This window comes from Pecten maximus, chromosome 5, assembly GCF_902652985.1.
Source record: "Pecten maximus chromosome 5, xPecMax1.1, whole genome shotgun sequence".
Classification (NCBI taxonomy): domain Eukaryota; kingdom Metazoa; phylum Mollusca; class Bivalvia; order Pectinida; family Pectinidae; genus Pecten; species Pecten maximus.
In genome coordinates, this window is record NC_047019.1 from 15,344,973 (window position 1) to 15,365,144 (window position 20,172).

Here is a 20,172-nt window from a genome sequence, read left to right on the forward strand (position 1 = left end):
TAAATGGCATGTATATGCACATGCATTTCAAATTTTTAAAAACTTTAGATGTCCATCATTCGGAACATTGTTTAAATTAGATGGTAAACACAATGAAATAAAGTTTTCATAAAAACAAGAGATCCCAGAGCGATCTTGACTACTACTATTGAATACTTTTTATCGGGTCAATGTAGGGTTAATGTTTTCTCGGCTTATCTGGTATTTCTTCGTTTACTCTAGGGGGAAAAAATTCAATCCTTTCTGAGAAATAGTGATAACAAACTTTATCTTGTCGGCAATTCAGTGCTTCTATCAATCTCAAATATTGATAACTCTAATATTGTTTACAGATGGACGGACGGACCACAGGTGAAGGGCGATTCGAACAACCCACCATCATCATACATTATAAAAAATACAGTGATTAGACATCTTATAAACCCAACAGAGCAGATATTTTATGTTGGTTTCGTTTCATTCAACGAGCTATCTTCCTTTATGATTTCCCATTTTTTTTATTTCCTAGACATTCGATCAGAAGGTCAAACTGTTCGCGGTGTCGATATTTTCGCGCTGTCACTCATGAAAATGAAAAAAGCAAGGGAGATAACAAACACCCCTGAATTACACCATTTCTTACATCAAACCAATCTATTAAACGCTATACACAATATTTATAATTTTTATATGTGGAGGAAATTGTATTGAACAATTTACCTAATAAACCATCATATTTAAGTTTTGAAAATAGAAATTGTGTTTTAATGATAGAGTTTACGGTAGAGAAATGATCATCTGTACTTCTGCCTTTCTGGCAAGCATGCCATATGTTGTTAACTGCGTAAAATTTGCTCGTACGATCATTTAAGATAACAAGAGGCCAAGGGCCTCGTAGCTCTCCGGACGTTGATTTGAAATCCAGCTTGTTTGTATATACAGTAACGTGCCAATTTTAGTCTTTCAATTTTTTTTTTAATTGTGCTATATATTCTTTGTATTTTCAACTTTTTCAATGGGATTTTCCTGACTTTGTGTATTGATCGTTTTAAAATGAAATTTCGTACTCTTATAGAGAATTGTTTCCTGTTTCATCTTATAATATGTTCACTGTTTTCCGATGTATATGACTAGAGAAATCATATTTTTTTTTACAATACCTAATTTTTTGAACGCCATTTTGACGTTATGTTTGTAACGTCATATAGAGAAATGGCGTCACACGGAAATTATCAGTGTAGACAATTCTGTATTGCTCCATAAATACTTAACGGAAAAATAAATAAATATTATGAGAAGAAACTATGGACATTTCTTCATAACATGACGAAATATTGTCAAAATCCGTTCACATAGTAATATTTCATATCAGTGTTTGCCAGGGACGTATACGTATACCTCGCGAGACACTCTGTACACTGTAGCAGACGACATAATGTGTATAAAGTAACACGCATAGCAGCAATTTTTTGCAGCGGCATAGGGATACGTGTGTTGCAGCACATTAGTATATACACATTACAGTGGGTTGATATAGGAACTTTGCCTCATAACTCCTCAGAATAACGTTCGGCATGTCCCTGTGACACCGAGTATGTCCAAAATGACACCGTAAATTGACGATTACTCGAAAATGAAAACATTTAACAACTCAAATTTCTTGTCAAATCTAGTTCGTGTCGACCCCAATCATGTGTCTTGAAATCCATTCTGACAGACCCACTGTTTCTGATATCCTCTGTCCACAAAATTTTAATAATTCTACTTCCGGCAAAAACATGAGAATGACTGCGTTAGCTCTCCTGGACTCCGTCCAGAGAGCTAAAAAGCAGCATAACTCATACGATGCGGGACTTAACGCAATGCCCCTATCAAAGTGGATCTTTTGAAAACACAAATTAAACAGCTTATACAAAAAGTGGGGTTGGCCCCCACTTCAATTTCATTGATGTTTTAACATTTGTAGATAAATGAAAATGAACCATAACCACATGATAAGCCATTATTACTAATGACACTCGTAGTGGACTTTCTTGCATAACATCTGGTTTAGTGAAGGGGGTTAATAATTTTTACAGGCGAATGAAGATTTGAAAATTAATTATAACAGTTAACAGTTTATAAGTTTTTTTAATATTACCTTGTTCCATCTTTAATATTCCAAAATCCTGCTTCTAACTAATGTTTTTCTAACTATTGTTCTCGCGAACCGACATGTGGCGCCACCGTTTGTTTACTTCTCGTATTGCACACGACCTGGACCTCTTCCTCTCGCGCTATATAGTATAGTAATATACCCCTATTAGATGACAAGACCATATACATGATAATATTTAGGTTCATGACTTTAATTGTTAAGTGTATAAGCGGTGGGTTCCAGTAATTTAGTGATAATGCGAGCGCCGTATAGGCGCGATTTCTAAGGCTATAAAAAAGTCCTCCTCCGTAATAAGGGGGGTCAGGACAACCGGGCTTCATGTCATGAAACATTCTGACATATATTTGGGATTTTGTACCATTGTATTACTTTCATTTTTCACTACTGTGTAATTCTATCTTATGTAGATGTATAATTGATATATATCACACCTCCATGCATTATATAAAATACTGTTTGGATGCCGACCCACGGACGGGCCTATCCTGACTTCCCCCGGATTTCCACACTCGTCTGTGGCATTGGAAGGATATGACGTACTGGACCACGGCGGACAACTATATACACAATGAGAAATATTAATACCCAATAAAGATATGACGTGTTTAAATCCGGATGTTTATTTTATGCCATCCACCCTCCGTGTAGTTTAAATTACCATTAAACAAAAACAAAATACCAACCTACAACAACAACACGGAAGTCATCAAAACATGACGTCACGCTAGTGTCTCGGTAGTGAAAATGTCATTTCGTCAATAATATTTGTTGTAATAAAACTTCAATATTTTGAATTCATCCAGATAGTTGATTAACTTTATTTGAGGACATCAATGTCACATTTAATATGAAGTTAATAAGTTTGTCAAATTTAATATCACACGTGTATTCCTGTTAGGTCTTCTATACAAATATTCTTAATTAGTAAACAAGTGATGATCTTTATATACAAAGCAATCGCCTGATAGCCGCTACATTGCTTGAAAGTGTTAGCGATAATCAACACTATTTGCCTTAGTGGTCACTACATGTATATATATAATCAAATTGATATAAATTACATGTATACCGTATGTATTTTTTGTATTTTATCCACCAGATTTATGTAACCGTTTCATGATTGTCGTCTGTATGTGATCGTTTAAAGGTCAATTCCAACGAAAATAAAAATAAAAAATACCCAACAATTATTGTAGAGAATATACTAAAATAGAGATTTTATTTTACATTTTTATGTCACCTCTTTTACCTGTAAATAACACCTGAAAATGGAGCATCGGCACTTATGAATTAACAAAGGGGCCATTTACTTCCTGTTCGATCGTTACGCTTTGTTACACATTTTTGTATCCACATTAAGCTAAAGAGAACATGATGGCAGACGTATTATAAAGCAGTGCTGTACCCATCACTCGAGTAGATGTGTGTAAATTATGGAGTTCATTGGCTGATAAAACACATATATTACAACTACAACTATATGTTGGTCGTGCAGGACAAGTGAATGGTGTATACATGTGTGTATAATGTATAGTATGAGGTATTAAAGTCATGAAATAGAAATAGAAAATCATTTACCTTTCACGTAAGCTGTCCTCTGTACACTAAGGGAACCCCAAAATAAGTGTGCTATATATAACATAGGGTACCTCCAATATACGTGCCAAATGTCTTGTTCATTTAGTCAACAAGTATCACATGGTTCTATGGGTTACGTACAGTGTGTCACATATCACACCATCTTCGCTAGCCAAGGCTTCTGATTACGTTACACTACACGAACCAGAAGCCTTGGCTAGAGAAGATGATATCACACAGGACACACAAATGGACGAAAAACGGCTCATTTCGAGGTTCGTTATCCTTGCTTACATTAATTTAGCTACAGTCGTGGACCTACGTCGAAAAAAAGAAAAAAGAAAAAAAAGAATTGTCACATAAAAAAATCTTCCCCCGAGTAAGATCTAGTATTAGCTGAGTATGAAGTCGTGGGACGGACGGGTCATACTCTGGAGAGGATATTTTTTATCTGACAATTATTTTTTGTGACTTAGATCCACGCCTACCCCCTGTGGCTACATTATAATCGCAGGCGTCTGCATCTAGTTAATATTTTAAAATATAATCGAATATTATTTTACTCTACTCCTACTATATCTGGGAGTAGGGGCTATTTTTTCTATAAATAATAACCAGCGGCAGACGACTGTGATTATAGTACAGCTGTAAGAGATTTCCACTACCAAACAAAACTTTACGGTACACACTCTAAAAGTCTCCATCAATATAGAATCATTTAAAACATCTGATATGATCAGGATGACCTACATTGTATTTTTATCGGTCTTTTATTTATCTGTGATCATAAATCATCGAACGAGTCGGTTCACGATATCGGCGCGTCTTTACGGGTGGCCCCCGACACCACTTATCTTACATAATAGTTTACTATGCCGCTATCAATTGCATTAAGAAACAAGAGGCCCATGGGCCTTAACGGTCATCTGACAAACACTTACACTTACAGCAGGGACACACACCCCAATCCAGCATTATTACCATAAATTATTTATCGCAGCCAGTTATGTTTTAGATCAAATTTGGTTTTTATCCATTTAGCTTGTCTAGGAAGAGCAGCATCATAAAGCAAAATTTTAGCCAAGTTCCCATTTTTGGGGCATGCCCCTCTGTCCCAATGGGTCAGACAAGACTCATTTATATCAATTAGGATTGCCTTTCCCCAATGATGTTTCATACTAAATATGGTTGTAATCAATTAAGGCATTAAGGAGGAATTGCATTTTTAAGAAATGTTTAACCTAAGCACTCCTTTTGCCCCATCTTTTTTTCCCCAGGGGTCAAACCTGTCTCATTAAAAAACATGATTGCCGTCACCTAATATGTTTCACATCAAATTTGGTTGTAATGCACCAAAAGGTTAGGGAGGATTAGGATTTAACAGCAAATACTCACCAAAGTTCCCATTTTGGGGCCCTGCCCCTCAGGCCCCAGGGGTCACACTAGCCTCGTTTATATAAAATATGACCACCCTTCCCAAAGGATGTTTCACACCATATTTCGTATTAATCCACCCAAGGGTTAGAGAGAAGTAGATTTATAGCAAAAATTCACCAAAGTTCCCCTTTTGGGGCCCCGCCCCTCAGGCCCTAGGGGTCAAACCAGCCTCATTTATATAAAATATGATTGTTCTCCTCCAATGATGTTTCACACCAAATTTGGTAATAATTCACTATGGGTGTTAGGAGGAATAGGATTTTATAGCAAAATTTCATCAAAGTTCCCCTTTTGGGGCCCCGCCCCTCTGGCCCCAGGGGCCACACCAGCCTCATTTATATAAAATATGACCACCCTCCACCAATGATGTTTCACACAATATCTGGTTGAAATCCACCAAAGGGTTAAGGACGAGTAGGATTTTATAGCAAAATTTCATCAAAGTTCCCTTTTTTGGGCCCGTCACTCTGGCCCCAGGGCTCACACCAGCCTCATTTATATAAAATATGACCACCCTCCCCCAATGATGTTTCACAACATATCTGGTTGAAATCTACTAAAGGGTTAAGGAGGAGTAGGATTTTATAGCAAAATTTCATCAAAGTTCCCCATTTGGGGCCCCACCCCTCAGGCCCCAGGGGTCACACTAGCCTCATTTATATAAAATATGACCGCCCTCCCCAAATGATGTTTCACAACATATCTGGTTGAAATCCACTAAAGGGTTAAGGAGGAGTAGGATTTTATAACAAAATTTCATCAAAGTTCCCCTTTTGGGGCCCCGCCCCTCAGGCCCCAGGGGTCACACCAACTTCATTTATATAAAATATGACCGCCCTCCCCAAATGATGTTTCACAACATATCTGGTTGAAATCCACTAAAGGGTTAAGGAGGAGTAGGATTTTATAGCAAAATTTCATCAAATTTCCCCTTTTGGGGCCCCGCCCCTCAGGCCCCAGGGGTCACACCAACTTCATTTATATAAAATATGACCGCCCTCCCCCAATGATGTTTCACACCAAATTTAGTTGTAATCCACCCAAGGGTAAAGGAGGAGTAGGATTTTATAGCAATATTCACCTAAGTTCCCTTTTTGGGGCCCCGCCCTTCTGGCCCCAGGGGTCAGACCAGCCTCATTTATATAAAATATGATTGCCCTCCCCCAATGATGCTTCAAACCAAATTTGGAAGTAATCCACCCAAGGGTTAAGGAGGAGTAGCGTTTTGAAAGAAAAAGTTTACGGACGGCGCACGGCGCACGGCGCACAACGCACGGCGCACGGCGGACGACGACGGACGAAGCACGATGACTATAGGTCATCCTGACCCTTTGAGTCAGATGACCTAAAAAGTACATCGAATATACAAAGTTTAAATAATATTAAGTCAGAATATCGCTCAAGCATAACATACCTCGAAAATGGCTGTTTTCCAGTCATTTTTGTGCATTCCCAAACCGTTCCCCAACCTGTATTAACTTTCCGAAAAGCTGAGAGGACAATTATCAACATTATTTATTAGTAGACTTTTATATCAAAGTCTGAGACGGATGGTTATGTAGAAGCTTGCGTATTTATGTGTAGAAATGATTAATATCAGATATAATTTGGTGGTAAGTGCGTCCACGAGCGGGCAACTATTATCTTGTGGGTCAGGTGGTACTGTGGAGTTTCTATCGATTTCTGTCCATAACCAAACAACAATGCGGCCATGCGTGGAATAGCAAAACGATGTCCAATAATCCCTTATTGACATTCGGATCTCCGAGTTTATCAGTCACATTTTGTTTACAATTTAAAAATTCCCAAATTGCACCTCTACGAATAATACTACATCCCAAATGAGAGCAAAAACTGGCACAAGAGGCCTGTATCGCTCCTCATCATTAATTTAACTACATGTATAAGAAAAATAACCCTTTTAATATTTGACTTCCCTTTGTCAAAGGAGAGTGCGCAATTTATAGCTTCTCCTCGAATTCAAGGCGCGAAACAATGAAAACAAATTGTCAATGATTATTTTTGTGGTAGAATATGCAAAAAAAAATCGTATTGAAATGTTGAGGTCTAGAACCACGATCAACGGAGCCGACCGAGGCATTACCAATGGTGACGTCATGAAAGACGCGGACAAGAAGTCAAAGGAAAGGTCTTACGTCGGCGCCTCATCAACTCAACAGGATCAAGGACAAAACAAAAACAAAAACAAAAACAAAAAGACAAAAAAAAAACAAAAAAACACACACACCAAAAAACAACAACAAAAAACAGCGCTTCATCAACAAGATCAAGGACTAAAATTAAAAAAAAATAACTGTGCTCAGAAGGTAGTCACCCAGGGAACGACATAAAACTACAATGTCAGCGTTGTAAGGAGTATTCCCGTTGAAATACTTACCGACGAATGGCCGCGAATTCCAAACTTTATCGAATCTGCTTCAATAGGGTTCTTTAGAAACAGCAGAGTGTTTTGAAAAGTGAATAGTGTGAACTTCTGCTATCGGCATCGGAATAGTTTATTGGAATAGTTTACTTGAATTGTTTATTCATTTGATAATCTATAGTAATAATGATTTTTTTTTAAAATTATATCTTCATTATAACTCTCTCTCTCTCTCTCTCTCTCTCTCTCTCTCTCTCTCTCTCTCTCTCTCTCATATGTAAATATATGTCATCTTGTAAAATAAATGTATTATATGTATGTAAAATTATATAGGGAAAGGGCTTAATTAATATAAGTTTGATAACTTGTGCCCAATTCCCATGTATATATTAAGATACAATAAAATATGTTTAAATCAAATCAAATAGGGTTCTTTGTAGGACAACTATGGTAAAGAATTGAATATGTAGAGAAATTAAGTTAGTATGCAAGGAAAGACTATAAATAATTAGAGACTTTGAAAAGGGCGTTTATGCACAAAATCGTCAAGGAGGCATTAATTAAAAACAAAAATGCGGGACCATGCAGTCAGTATACTCGCACAGCAAAATGATTTTGATACAAACTAATGTAAGTTCTGCAACCCCAAGAAGTTGTAATCAAAGGACTTAATCAAAAGGGGAAAACATTATTCGACATGTTCTGGTTAATCCGCCATTAGGTCAGACCAAAACATCGTCATTTTAAATACACACAGAAAGCACATCGTTTTATTTTGGCCACTACAAAAGTTACCACATTAACCAAAAACTATCAAACTTATGGGATATAGTCTTATTGATCATGCATATTGTTGTCATTTATCCGTATTTTCGAAAATCCATTGGGTCCTATTCGACATGTCCAAGTTTGTAATTAAGCAGCCATTACGTCAGACCAAAACATCGTCAATTTTAAACGCACACAAAAAGCACATCGTTTTATTTTGGCCACTACAAAAGTTACCACATTAACCAAAAACTATCATACTTATGGGATATAGTCTTATTGATCATGCATATTGTTGCCATTTATCCGTATTTTCTAAAATCCATTGGGTCCTATTCGACATGTCCAAGTTTTGTAATTAAGCAGCCATTACGTCCGACCAAAACATCGTCAATTTTAAACGCACACAAAAAGCACATTGTTTTATCTAGGCCACTACAAAAGTTACCACATTAACCAAAAACTATCATACTTATGGGATATAGTCTTATTGATCATGCACATTGTTGCCATTTATCCGTATTTTCTAAAATCCATTGGGTCCTATTCGACATGTCCAAGTTTTGTAATTAAGCAGCCATTACGTCCGACCTAAACATCGTCAATTTTAAACGCACACAAAAAGCACATCGTTTTATTTTGGCCACTACAAAAGTTACCACATTAACCAAAAACTATCATACTTATGGGATATAGTCTTATTGATCATGCATATTGTTGTCATTTATCCGTATTTTCTAAAATCCATTAGGGTCCTATTCGACATGTCCAAGTTTGTAATTAAGCAGCCATTACGTCAGACCAAAACATCGTCAATTTTAAACGCACACAAAAAGCACATTGTTTTATTTAGGCCACTACAAAAGTTACCACATTAACCAAAAACTATCATACTTATGGGATATAGTCTTATTGATCATGCACATTGTTGCCATTTATCCGTATTTTCTAAAATCCATTGGGTCCTATTCGACATGTCCAAGTTTTGTAATTAAGCAGCCATTACGTACGACCAAAACATCGTCAATTTTAAACGCACACAAAAAGCACATTGTTTTATCTAGGCCACTACAAAAGTTACCACATTAACCAAAAACTATCATACTTATGGGATATAGTCTTATTGATCATGCACATTGTTGCCATTTATCCGTATTTTCTAAAATCCATTGGGTCCTATTCGACATGTCCAAGTTTTGTAATTAAGCAGCCATTACGTCCGACCAAAACATCGTCAATTTTAAACGCACACAAAAAGCACATTGTTTTATCTAGGCCACTACAAAAGTTACCACATTAACCAAAAACTATCATACTTATGGAATGTGGTCTTGATTATCATGCACATTGTTGTCATTTATCCGTATTCTCGAAAACCCCATAGGGACTTTTCGAAAATTGGAGATTCCCGCCGATCTTTCCTGCGTTGTGCTTGACTTTCATACTCAAAATACAAACACTTGGACAGCAAATTGTGATATATTTCATATTGATGACACTTCTGCACTTTGATATTAATAAAATTAAAGCACATAATTGGATCTTGGTGATGATTTCAAATAGAAATTATCGATAATTATGTGTCTGGTTTTCAAGTTTTCTCCAATATGGCGTCTAGCGAAGACTGAACCGAGCGACCGCAAAGGATTGTGGGAAGGCCAGGGGCCACTATGTAAACACAAGGGCAAATAGAGAGCTGCCAATCTCTCTGTATATATGTCTCTGACTATAGCTAGTGAAGTGTGTCGTAGATTATTATATGGCGAAGGATGGGCTTCCCAACGATGTATGAGTGACACTCGAAACTGCAGAATATTTTACCTGTTGTCTTTTACTTTCAACGGAAAAGAATTCCTTCATGTTTGCAGTCTACATTTTCATCAGAATATTTGGTGTTTTACATGTGAATATTATCCTGACATTGCCTACGTCAGACGTCAGTACGTGACAACCGGCATATATGAAGATGCTGATTCGACATGTTTCTAAATAATCCTGGCATGATCTTTCCAGTATGCGGCTTTTATAGGATGTGTTTGCTGTTTGATTTATTAACTATAAACAATACAGTTCCAGTCTGACAACTTGAATTTTACTTGTTCGGATCCCCATACAGATATTTGAACTCTCCATACAGATGTTGAACTCTCCATACAGATGTTGAACTCTCCATACAGAAATTCAGAACTGTTAAGTAATTTACTATCAGCGACTTTATTAACAACATGTGAAGACTGTTTAAACTTTGATACAACTAATTATCAATATAATGGTATATACCTTTTATCGAGCCCTTGATTTATTGTTATTGATTATTATTGCTCTTTTGCCATTTCTCGATTATATTGCACAACATCATTGTTTTCCGAATGCTAGTGAATGTTTTTCTCAGATACATTATATCAGAAATATACAATGTACTAATAATTAAGAGCGAAATCTCTGCTGATATTACTGTTGATTACATGTCATATTCGGTTTACATTTTCAAGGATGAGCATATAATTCATAAATCATACCAACTTTATACTGTTGATGAATGGCTAAGGGTAATATTATATTTTAGTACATTATAATGTTTTAGGAACTGTTGTGATGTTGCGCTTGTAGTACTTTATGATAATTGTTATACTGTATATAGAATATTATGGTATGATATTGTGGTTTTTTATTGAAGAACCATAAGGCCATGCTGAGGTATTTTTCAGCACGTATATAAAGCTACGATAAGGCTGATAGGGATAGATATAAAGCTGGCAGGTTAATGTATATTTTGTTGAATTATTGTAGGTTTTATTATGGTTCATTACTCTACAACTTTTAATCACATGGTCTTATGACGCAACATGATGATACTGCAAATGATAGTAGCAGTTAGTTGAGTATTGCCAGAACAAACTAAATTGATGTCATTTTAAATATGTGTTTTAAATCTTGAGCTTGGTAAAATGTCACTCTTGTTCAAATTGATATCCTTTTATAGCAAATTAAACCAGTATCTTAAAACTATCCATTATGTATGTAAATCTCTTTCATCTTTGCTATTTTGTCTGGAAGGTGTACGTGTGATCCATAGTGCACGATGGAAAGTGTAAGTGTGAATGTTTGATATCTAATTGCATAGTATGAGATTGATTTTTGTACTTGAAAGTATTATACAGTAAATTGCAATATTCAAAACAATTTCATCTAAAGTGCATATATGGTGGCGTATGATTATTGATGTATTACTTAACTGCTTACTTCAAGTTTTTATTGTAATCTCTTACACCCATGGTAAAATTGTGTTTGCATAATTTTATTTTGTGGGCGGGGATGTTGTGTACATGTATATGGTAGTATGGGTGTGATGAGATTACATAATTGTAACGGTGTGGTCTAGGGGGAGATAATTTGTAACTCGTATTGTATGAGTTATATTTGTCAGTCAATACAAGGACATGGAACTGGAAACATGTGTTTGTGTTTTATGATGTGATTCATAAGCGAGTTCCCCACTCACCTCGCACATTGACATAACACAGTCTTTTGAGGATATTTATGGAGCCAATGTAATCTAAATGATTTTGACATTTGGGTCGACTAACATCAGAACTCTTCTGCGAAATTCGAAAGTCTGGATACGTCGCAGTGGACCGGTACTAAATCGTGGAGAGGGACATAGACTCGCGCACATATATTACCAGATTTTAGACAAAAGATTAGCAGAATCAAGTCACTTTGGTCCAATTAAAATACTACATCATCGTATTTAAATACACCAGAGCCGAAATCATCTTCGAATTTGTCTCATGAAGGTGATAGTGTAAATACCGTAATGTTTAAGAGCGTGTTCGAAAGGGTGGGGTGGGGGTATACAGCTTATTAATCTGACGACTAAATTTCTCGACTTTGGGTATACAGTTTAATAATCTGACGACAAAATTTCTCGACTTTACAAGCCCGAGCTCATGAAACTATGGAAACGTCACATACAGACATTTATTGGTCGTGTAACAAAATCCTTACAAAAACAAATATACCAAGCTGTTTACCCGAATATTCGGTCAACGAGGGATAGTGTGACGTGACCTAGTTAACTGAATGTAAACGTACTAGGGTTCGTTATTTACTTATCGAAGGGATCGGTGATAAACACTACTTCTATAGTATTTATTTTCAAAAAGGTAGTATGCCAATCCGAATGCATTATTATAACAATTGTAAAATTGTACAAATCCCAATTCAACAAAGACATGGTTGTTATCATTACGTAATGTTCAGGTCATGTCGCGTTTAAACTGGTTTATTTAAACTAGATATTGCGCAGCTGTATTCAACACTTCATGTAATATATAGGACGATATATTAATTCAAGTAAACATCTAAAGTCAGAGAGTAATTTAACTGTGAATGGGCTTGTTTGCATTTTGTCCGAGTTTTCTCTGGCCCTGATACCATGTCTGATACCAGAAATGTCAGGGCTAGGGGAAACTCGGCTAGTCGGGCTATTTACCTGAAAGTATATCCGTTTTTCTACACGTCCCGGTTGCTTGTATTTATGTATTAAAAATATGATACACTGTATCATACACTTATGAGCTGATAAGCTCAAAGTATAATAAAGAACTTAAACTTGTAATTTAATCATATTGTCAGTCGATAACTTGTGGGTTTATCTGTAAGACAATTTATAACTTAATTGATAATAACAAGCACGTATCAATTTTAAAATAATTCAACTAGAACAACAACAAGAGTCAATCTGATATCATAATACACATGTATAAACTGTATATACATTATATACATTTTTTCTCAAAAAAGTGTGGGAAGCATGTGTTTGGGGTGAGCATTTTTTTTAATGATTGCCAACACATCCACATGATTATGATGTTTTTAAGCAAATCAATTATTTAATTATTTGAAAATGAACCTTCATTATTTGAATTTTTTATTAAAGACTGCCTTATTTTTGCAGCAAGTATTACAATCGCATGATCGAAAATCTAGGTCACCGCCTACCCTCTCGAGGAAATCCCTGTTCTCCCTGAAATATGCATTGTTCTACTGCTACAAGCCTATGTGCCATCGATTCAGAAATTGTTTTTCTTCTTAGCTGGCCACCATTTATTTACTGTTGTGCACGCATTGCTCGGAAATTTATATCCGAACTCAAATTAAGCTACGATCAAAACAACCATTCAGTGTTCCTTTACGGAAGTGACGACACAGCTAGTATTTTTACATGCGAATAATTTACTCGTCTATAATGTAACATTTAAATTAAAAACATCATAATCATGTCCACAAGTACCTGTAAACATGGGCAGCTTATCCATAATTGATGGATGCTCTCAGTCGGAATTATTACAAGGTATTTTACCAATTTTCTGAAAATATCACCTACCTTGCAAATATATGTACACAGTCTTCGTTTTACCCACGAGGAATGATTGGTTATATTTTTGAATTTCAAAATATACCTTTATGAAGCTGTTGGGGATAAACCGCGACGCGCATGCGCGAGTTCGCTCAAATGGCGTTAGCTTTATATAAATTAATACTTTTAAATTCTGGCGTTGACACAAAATGACTACTGGAAATGCTCTTAAAGTGTTTTGTTTTCTTTTCTTTCTTATTTTAATTCAGTTTCTTTATTAGAGTAGCGTTTAATGCTTACACACGCAATAACACTTTTAACTTAATCAGGTAATTCATCAAAAACTGATTTAATTATCGGAGTTTGATGGACCAGAATTAGCTGATAATTATTTTCCCTCCAGTGTCATAATTCCTGATATGGGTTTTTGTTTTTGATTTAATATATATAAATCTAAATAATATTCATGTATGAGATTGATTGGAAAGAGGTATGGTCGCTTTCCGCTTGTCATGACCTACACCACAATAATACAAGTGACATGTTTAATATGAATTCTAGACTACCCATCCATGTAAGTCTCAGATTCAGATTCAGATTCTTTATTTACAACTTATCACAATAACACAAGACATGATACATTATATGCAAAGGCCAACATAACAGTACAAGTATCTACCTGGCACACAACTTTCACCATACGCCTCTCGCCCATTCAATCTATTTGAAATTAGATGTAATTAGTGTGTTTGATGGAAACTTAATTACACATAACATCTGTTGTCGACTCTGCAGTCCATTTAGATTTTACTTTGTATGATACGCGGTAAATCGGTTAAGGTTTATTTTTTTTTATCCAAGTGAACATTTTCTATTTCAACATTTTCATCTGTATAATAAATATGTTATATTAGATGTGCATTTAATGTTACAAATATCTATACAATATGATAAAGAAAAATTAAATGGTATTTAGAAACATAACAAAATATGAAATATACATTTTGTTGATTCGAACTCCAAACATCTGAGATACTAAGCGATGGTTCTACCATATGAGCTATGCGGACTTAAGGCAATGAGATGTTTATGTTATCAGATGTAGTCAGTATAGTTAATGCTGAATTAAAATATTTTATCAACTACGTTTTTTCAATTTTTCGGCACCAGCGCATGCATCGGAAGACCACTTTTTAAGAATAGGATTTAAGTTGTCTTTTGGTACATAGAATAAAATAAGACATTGTAAAAGTTGGTCATCCGATGCGCTCTATGTCAAAAAATGATACCACCCCCCCCCCCCCCCCCCCCCCCCCCCCCCCCTAGAAAGTTGCAAATAGCCCGATGCTGCAACTTTACGTCCATTTAATGAAATACCCATTGTAATGAACAAACACATTTTTCGCAAATAAGAATATTTATGTGTTATAGATTTAATATTTGTATTAAAAACTCAGTTTTAACATTTATTTTTTTTATTTTGAAAACGGTCACAGTTAGGTCGAAACAGGCCAATATGCGACATATCTCTTTACAATTTATAAAATGTGTATCGAATGGGATTAGTTGAGATATAAGTGAGCTGTGCGAGTGAGTTGATGACATTGTACTATCTGTTAGCGATTATGCGCTCCTTATCAATAAATACTAGTATTGTTATTGAAGAGTTTCCTGTCAGAAGGTTTGGTATTGGAGGGAAACACCACATGCAAGTGGATCAGAGTGGATCATATATATATAGATAATCAGTATTACTGATTATCTTTCCCCCCTCAACAATTAGACAGTGGAATCAATTACCCTTAGACATTCGGCACATTGTTTCATTTTTAACCTTTAAAAATGCCATTCGTAATTCCGACCTACCACAGGTACCAAATTTGTTTTTATATGGTAAACGTAAAACTAATATCTTACATACACGGTTAAGAAATCGGGCTAGTACATTAAGAAATCATTTATTTAGAGCCAACCTTATTACTGATCAACGTTGTCATTGTGGCTTTCCTATTGAAAATACCCACCACTTCTTCTTTGATTGTAATACTTATGCGGAACAAAGAATTACACTATTCCGCCATCTAAACCGCTATATTCCTCTCAACGTAAATCTACTTCTTTTTGGAGACACGACTCTTTCTGAGCAAGAAAATGAATTGATTTTTATGCACACTCAGCAATTTATCAATAACTCTAACAGATTCTAACTCCTAACATCCCCCCCCCCCCCCCCCCCTCTCTCTCCCTTCTCTCTTTGATAAGTTTAAAAAAAACTCTGAAAGTATGTATAAGTTTACTTGTATTTGGTCTTTTCCGACGTCGGCGGCAACAGACAAGAAAGTACGGAATGACCAGGAGGACGCTAACCAAGGCACGGGAAGTGATCGACATAAGTAAAAGTTGTGAGCATTGAATAGTGTTAGAATTAACTTTTGCCGTCGGTGTCGGAAAGGATTACTCACATTATATATGTTTATAATATTGAATAATAAATAAGATGCTCCCCTTCTCCCCCCCCCCCCCCTCTCTCTCTCTCTCTCTCTCTCTCTTCCTCTCTCTCCCCCTCTCTCGCTCTCATGATGTTTCTCCACGTGTGACTGTATGATAGTGTGAGATAATGTATTTTAGTATTGTAAATAAGCCATCTTGAATTTTGTAAATATATACAGTTTTATTGTAAGGAAAGGGCTTTGTATAAGTTGAAAAACTTGTGCCCGATCCAATTGTTTAAAGGCAATAAAATATGTTTAAATCAAAAATCAGTATTACGAAGAATACTTTAGAATACGTCAAACACTTTGACATTGTTGACACAAAGGGCAAAATTATATCAAGTCTAATACATAATACGGTTTCAAAAAAAATGATTAAAAAAAGGTTCGATATAAAATGAAACTCATCCTCCATATTTCGATAATCACACAGTGATGAATCTATTTGCAAGTCCCAAGTCCTGCATGTACTCATCATAAAAATGATGGAACTCTACTCGGAGAATTTATGAGAAATATTAAATCTAACATTGTGGGACTGATGAAAATAAGCTGTTCACTGATCACATAACGTATAAATCGTTTTGCAGGTCTGAAGTATAATATTCGCATTTGACGACGACATGATATTTCAAAATTTGTTAAAGAATAAATAAACAGTCTGGACTTAGCAATTATGGTATCTTATTTGTGACACACTTTTCTTTTTGTTCGTCCTGATTTCAGCAAACTGACAAAAGTTAACTATGAATAAACGTTTTATTCTACCTTTGTGACAAAAGTATGCTAATCCATTTTGTTTTAAGTATGAATGCCTAGGCATACAACATGTATGATATTGCAGAGTGGATATTCTTGACTTTCGAAAGCCAATCCTTATGAGTATTTGTTTATGACGTAATTTGGAGCATGTTCTAGTAAACAACTATATCCGTATACCCCCCGTGATCTTGTTCATTGTTACTAGTATTCGGCACTCCTCGGTACTTATAGGTACGTATATAGATTACCCCTGGGAATATGGTTTATAAAGTACACTGATAATACTTAGATAACTCTTTTAAAATAGTAAACAAAATTGTTCAATCGACCATGGACAGGAGAGGCTAACGTCTATTATAAGTTTAAGCTTTTTACAAATTGATAGGCTTCCGTTGAGCCGTAAAGAATTGTGACTGTTACAGTGAAGTGATAAATCAATGAAATGTATTACACTTTCTTTTGTATGTCAATTTTTGTTTGAATTATTTGAATATTTACAGCAATATATGCCATATACATGAATTGGTATCACATCGATAATTTACGAAATATCATATGTAAATTATTACAGTAAACAATATATACTAAAGATAAACGTGTATCGCTCTCTGTAATGTAGAACAGAACGATGGTAGTATGTTAATAATAAGTATTCATTATTGTACTCAACTGTTTCGTTGGAATCTAAGTTCATGATCTCTTATGGTCCGCGAATGTCCTCTTCATCTGAATGATGACTGATCAGAAATTCGTGCCTGTTATACCATGCTTATAAAACATATACTTCAGGCCAATCCTAAAACCTAAAGTTGACTATATGTAACACAACGTTATGCAATATCACACATCTAATACATATGTACAACAAAAGCACGTATAGTATTTAAATAGGGACATGACAATGACAATATATATAGCACATTTCTCAGATGTTTTGATTATAATTCGGTAAAAAAGACCCCCCCCCCCCCCCCCCCCCCCCCCCCCAGTGTTGTTCAGCCTTTCATAGTTCAAACATTATGATGAAAGAGATGAAGCTGTTTCGTCATAATTTACAACTGTTTTTTCCATATATATATAATACTGGACTTACAACCTATTGTCAATGTATATATTGGAAAAGGTACCATGACGTATGTTTAATAGGGAAAAAAATGGGTTGCTGCATAATTTCTTAAAATATTTGAAACACTGCACTTACAATGTAACTACTAAGTATTTCTCAATTAATGCAGAAAGTTTGGTTTGGTTTGGTTTATTTTGTTTAACGTCCTATTAACAGCTAAGGTCATTTAAGGACGGCCTCCCGTGCGTGCGACATGAATGCGTGTTGCGAGTGCGTATGCGTGTTTTGGGAGGCTGCGGTATGTTCGTGTTAAGTCTCCTTGTGATAGCAGAAAGCATGATTGATCAGTGAACAGAATGAATAATTATATAATTTTCTATCAAGCACTACTTAGAACCAATCCAATCTGTTTACTGGGTTTATCGGCTCCTGAACAGCCAAGGTCATTTTGGGGCGGGGTTTCCTTGTAGTAGCTGGTGACTACCTCACTGAACAACATACGGGATGCCTGTCGCATGCCATCCATACCAATTAGGGTAAAGTGTCTTGCCCAAGGTCACAACCATGATAGCAAAGACCGGTTCGTGTCTCAACATTCCGTGAAACACAAACAACTAACACGGGTAGGGAGCGTCGAACCACGCCCCTCGGGACTTCACTTTAGATTACGTGGTCGGCGCTCTAACTTGGAGAACCAGATGTTGACACATAGTTCAACTGGTGTTTATAGAGCTTAAAAAAGTTTGCTCCTTTAAGATTACAAAAAGTTTGCTTTGATACATTAAAAGATTGAAAAAATCCAAACTTCAAAAAAAACTACTATGTAGTTTTCTAGGTCATAATTGTTTTTAATATCTTAATACATGTGTAATTTATAAATTTCTTCATAATTATATACATGTATTCAAAATTATTGTGTAAAATCCATTCTTACAATAGCATAATAAAAGTGGTTGTGATGTATTAAATTGGTGTTTTGTTTCAATCTGTTAATACTTAATATATAGTATTGCTTTATTTTATCAAACTTATTGATCACACCAAAAATACTTAATTATCTCCCTTTACTAAGTGGGCAATCAAGATATTTTGCTGATATTTAACATGCATTAGATCTGTATCCTTCTTATCAATTAAAAGATGGACTGCTGTACAGGATGAATGATTGTATAAACTGAAATAGAGAGCAACGGGTGATGAAATCACAAATATTAACACTTTATTTTCAAAATGAAAGAAATATTCACAACGCCATTGGATAATTAAAAAAATACTTTGAAAAGTTCAAATAGAAGTGAAAATATAAAAAGTTATTAAGCTTTGATATAACGGATATGAAAAAAATGTTGTTGCTGAAATATTTAAAAAAAAGTTTGCCTTTCATTCTAGACAGAAAAAAATAAACTGTTTTCCACTGAGTTTAAAAAAATGACCCTGATAAAAATCCCAAGAGCCAGAGAGTCAACTTCGCTAGCCAAGGGTGTTCAATACGATACTGCCCTGCAGGTAGGGCGTAAGAATTGTACCTGCTGCCCCCATTGCATGATCGTAAGAGGCGACTAAGTTTGGGATCTTATCTTTTCTATTCTTTCTGAACAACTTTCTTCTTCCTAATGTCTCCCTTGGCAATGCCTCACTTTTGGCCATTAGTTGAGCGTTCGCCCCTGTGAGGAAGGCTTTGGGTTCTGTCCCCTAGCCGAGACATACCAGAGTCTTTAAAAATGGCAGTTGCTACTCCTGCTTAGCGCTCAGCATATTGGGAGTGGGACGACTGGTTGGCCCGTTGTCAGTATAATGTGACCGGGTGGGGTGTGCTGCTGGGTGTCTTCGGCAGTATGCTTCAGTGAGGTAGCACTATAAATCGGCAAAAGTTCCGGCCTATTACAAGGAGACTTAACACGAACATACCGCAGCCTCCCAAGGCACACATACGCACTCACCACACGCATGCATATCGCACGCACGGGAGGCCGTCCGTAAATGACCTTAGCTGTTGATAGGACGTTAAACAAAATAAACCAAATCAATACGATAGGAGTGTATCGTATTGAACACCCTTGGCTAGGGAAGTTGCGAGAAAGTATGCTACTGGTTCGCATACAGTAGATTATTTATTATTTAGCAGTTTGTACGGAAGCCGAATAGGCCCAATGAAAACAATAAAGTTAGTTGGTATCATTAAAAAAT

The 20,172-nt window shown here is 35.8% G+C and overlaps 1 protein-coding gene across 1 annotated transcript in view; it reads right to left on the bottom strand.

Moving 5' to 3' along the window:
• Nucleotides 1-20,172, bottom strand: part of LOC117327277 (death-associated inhibitor of apoptosis 1-like) — a 38,848-nt gene that overhangs the window by 13,344 nt on the left and 5,332 nt on the right. The window lies entirely within an intron of this gene.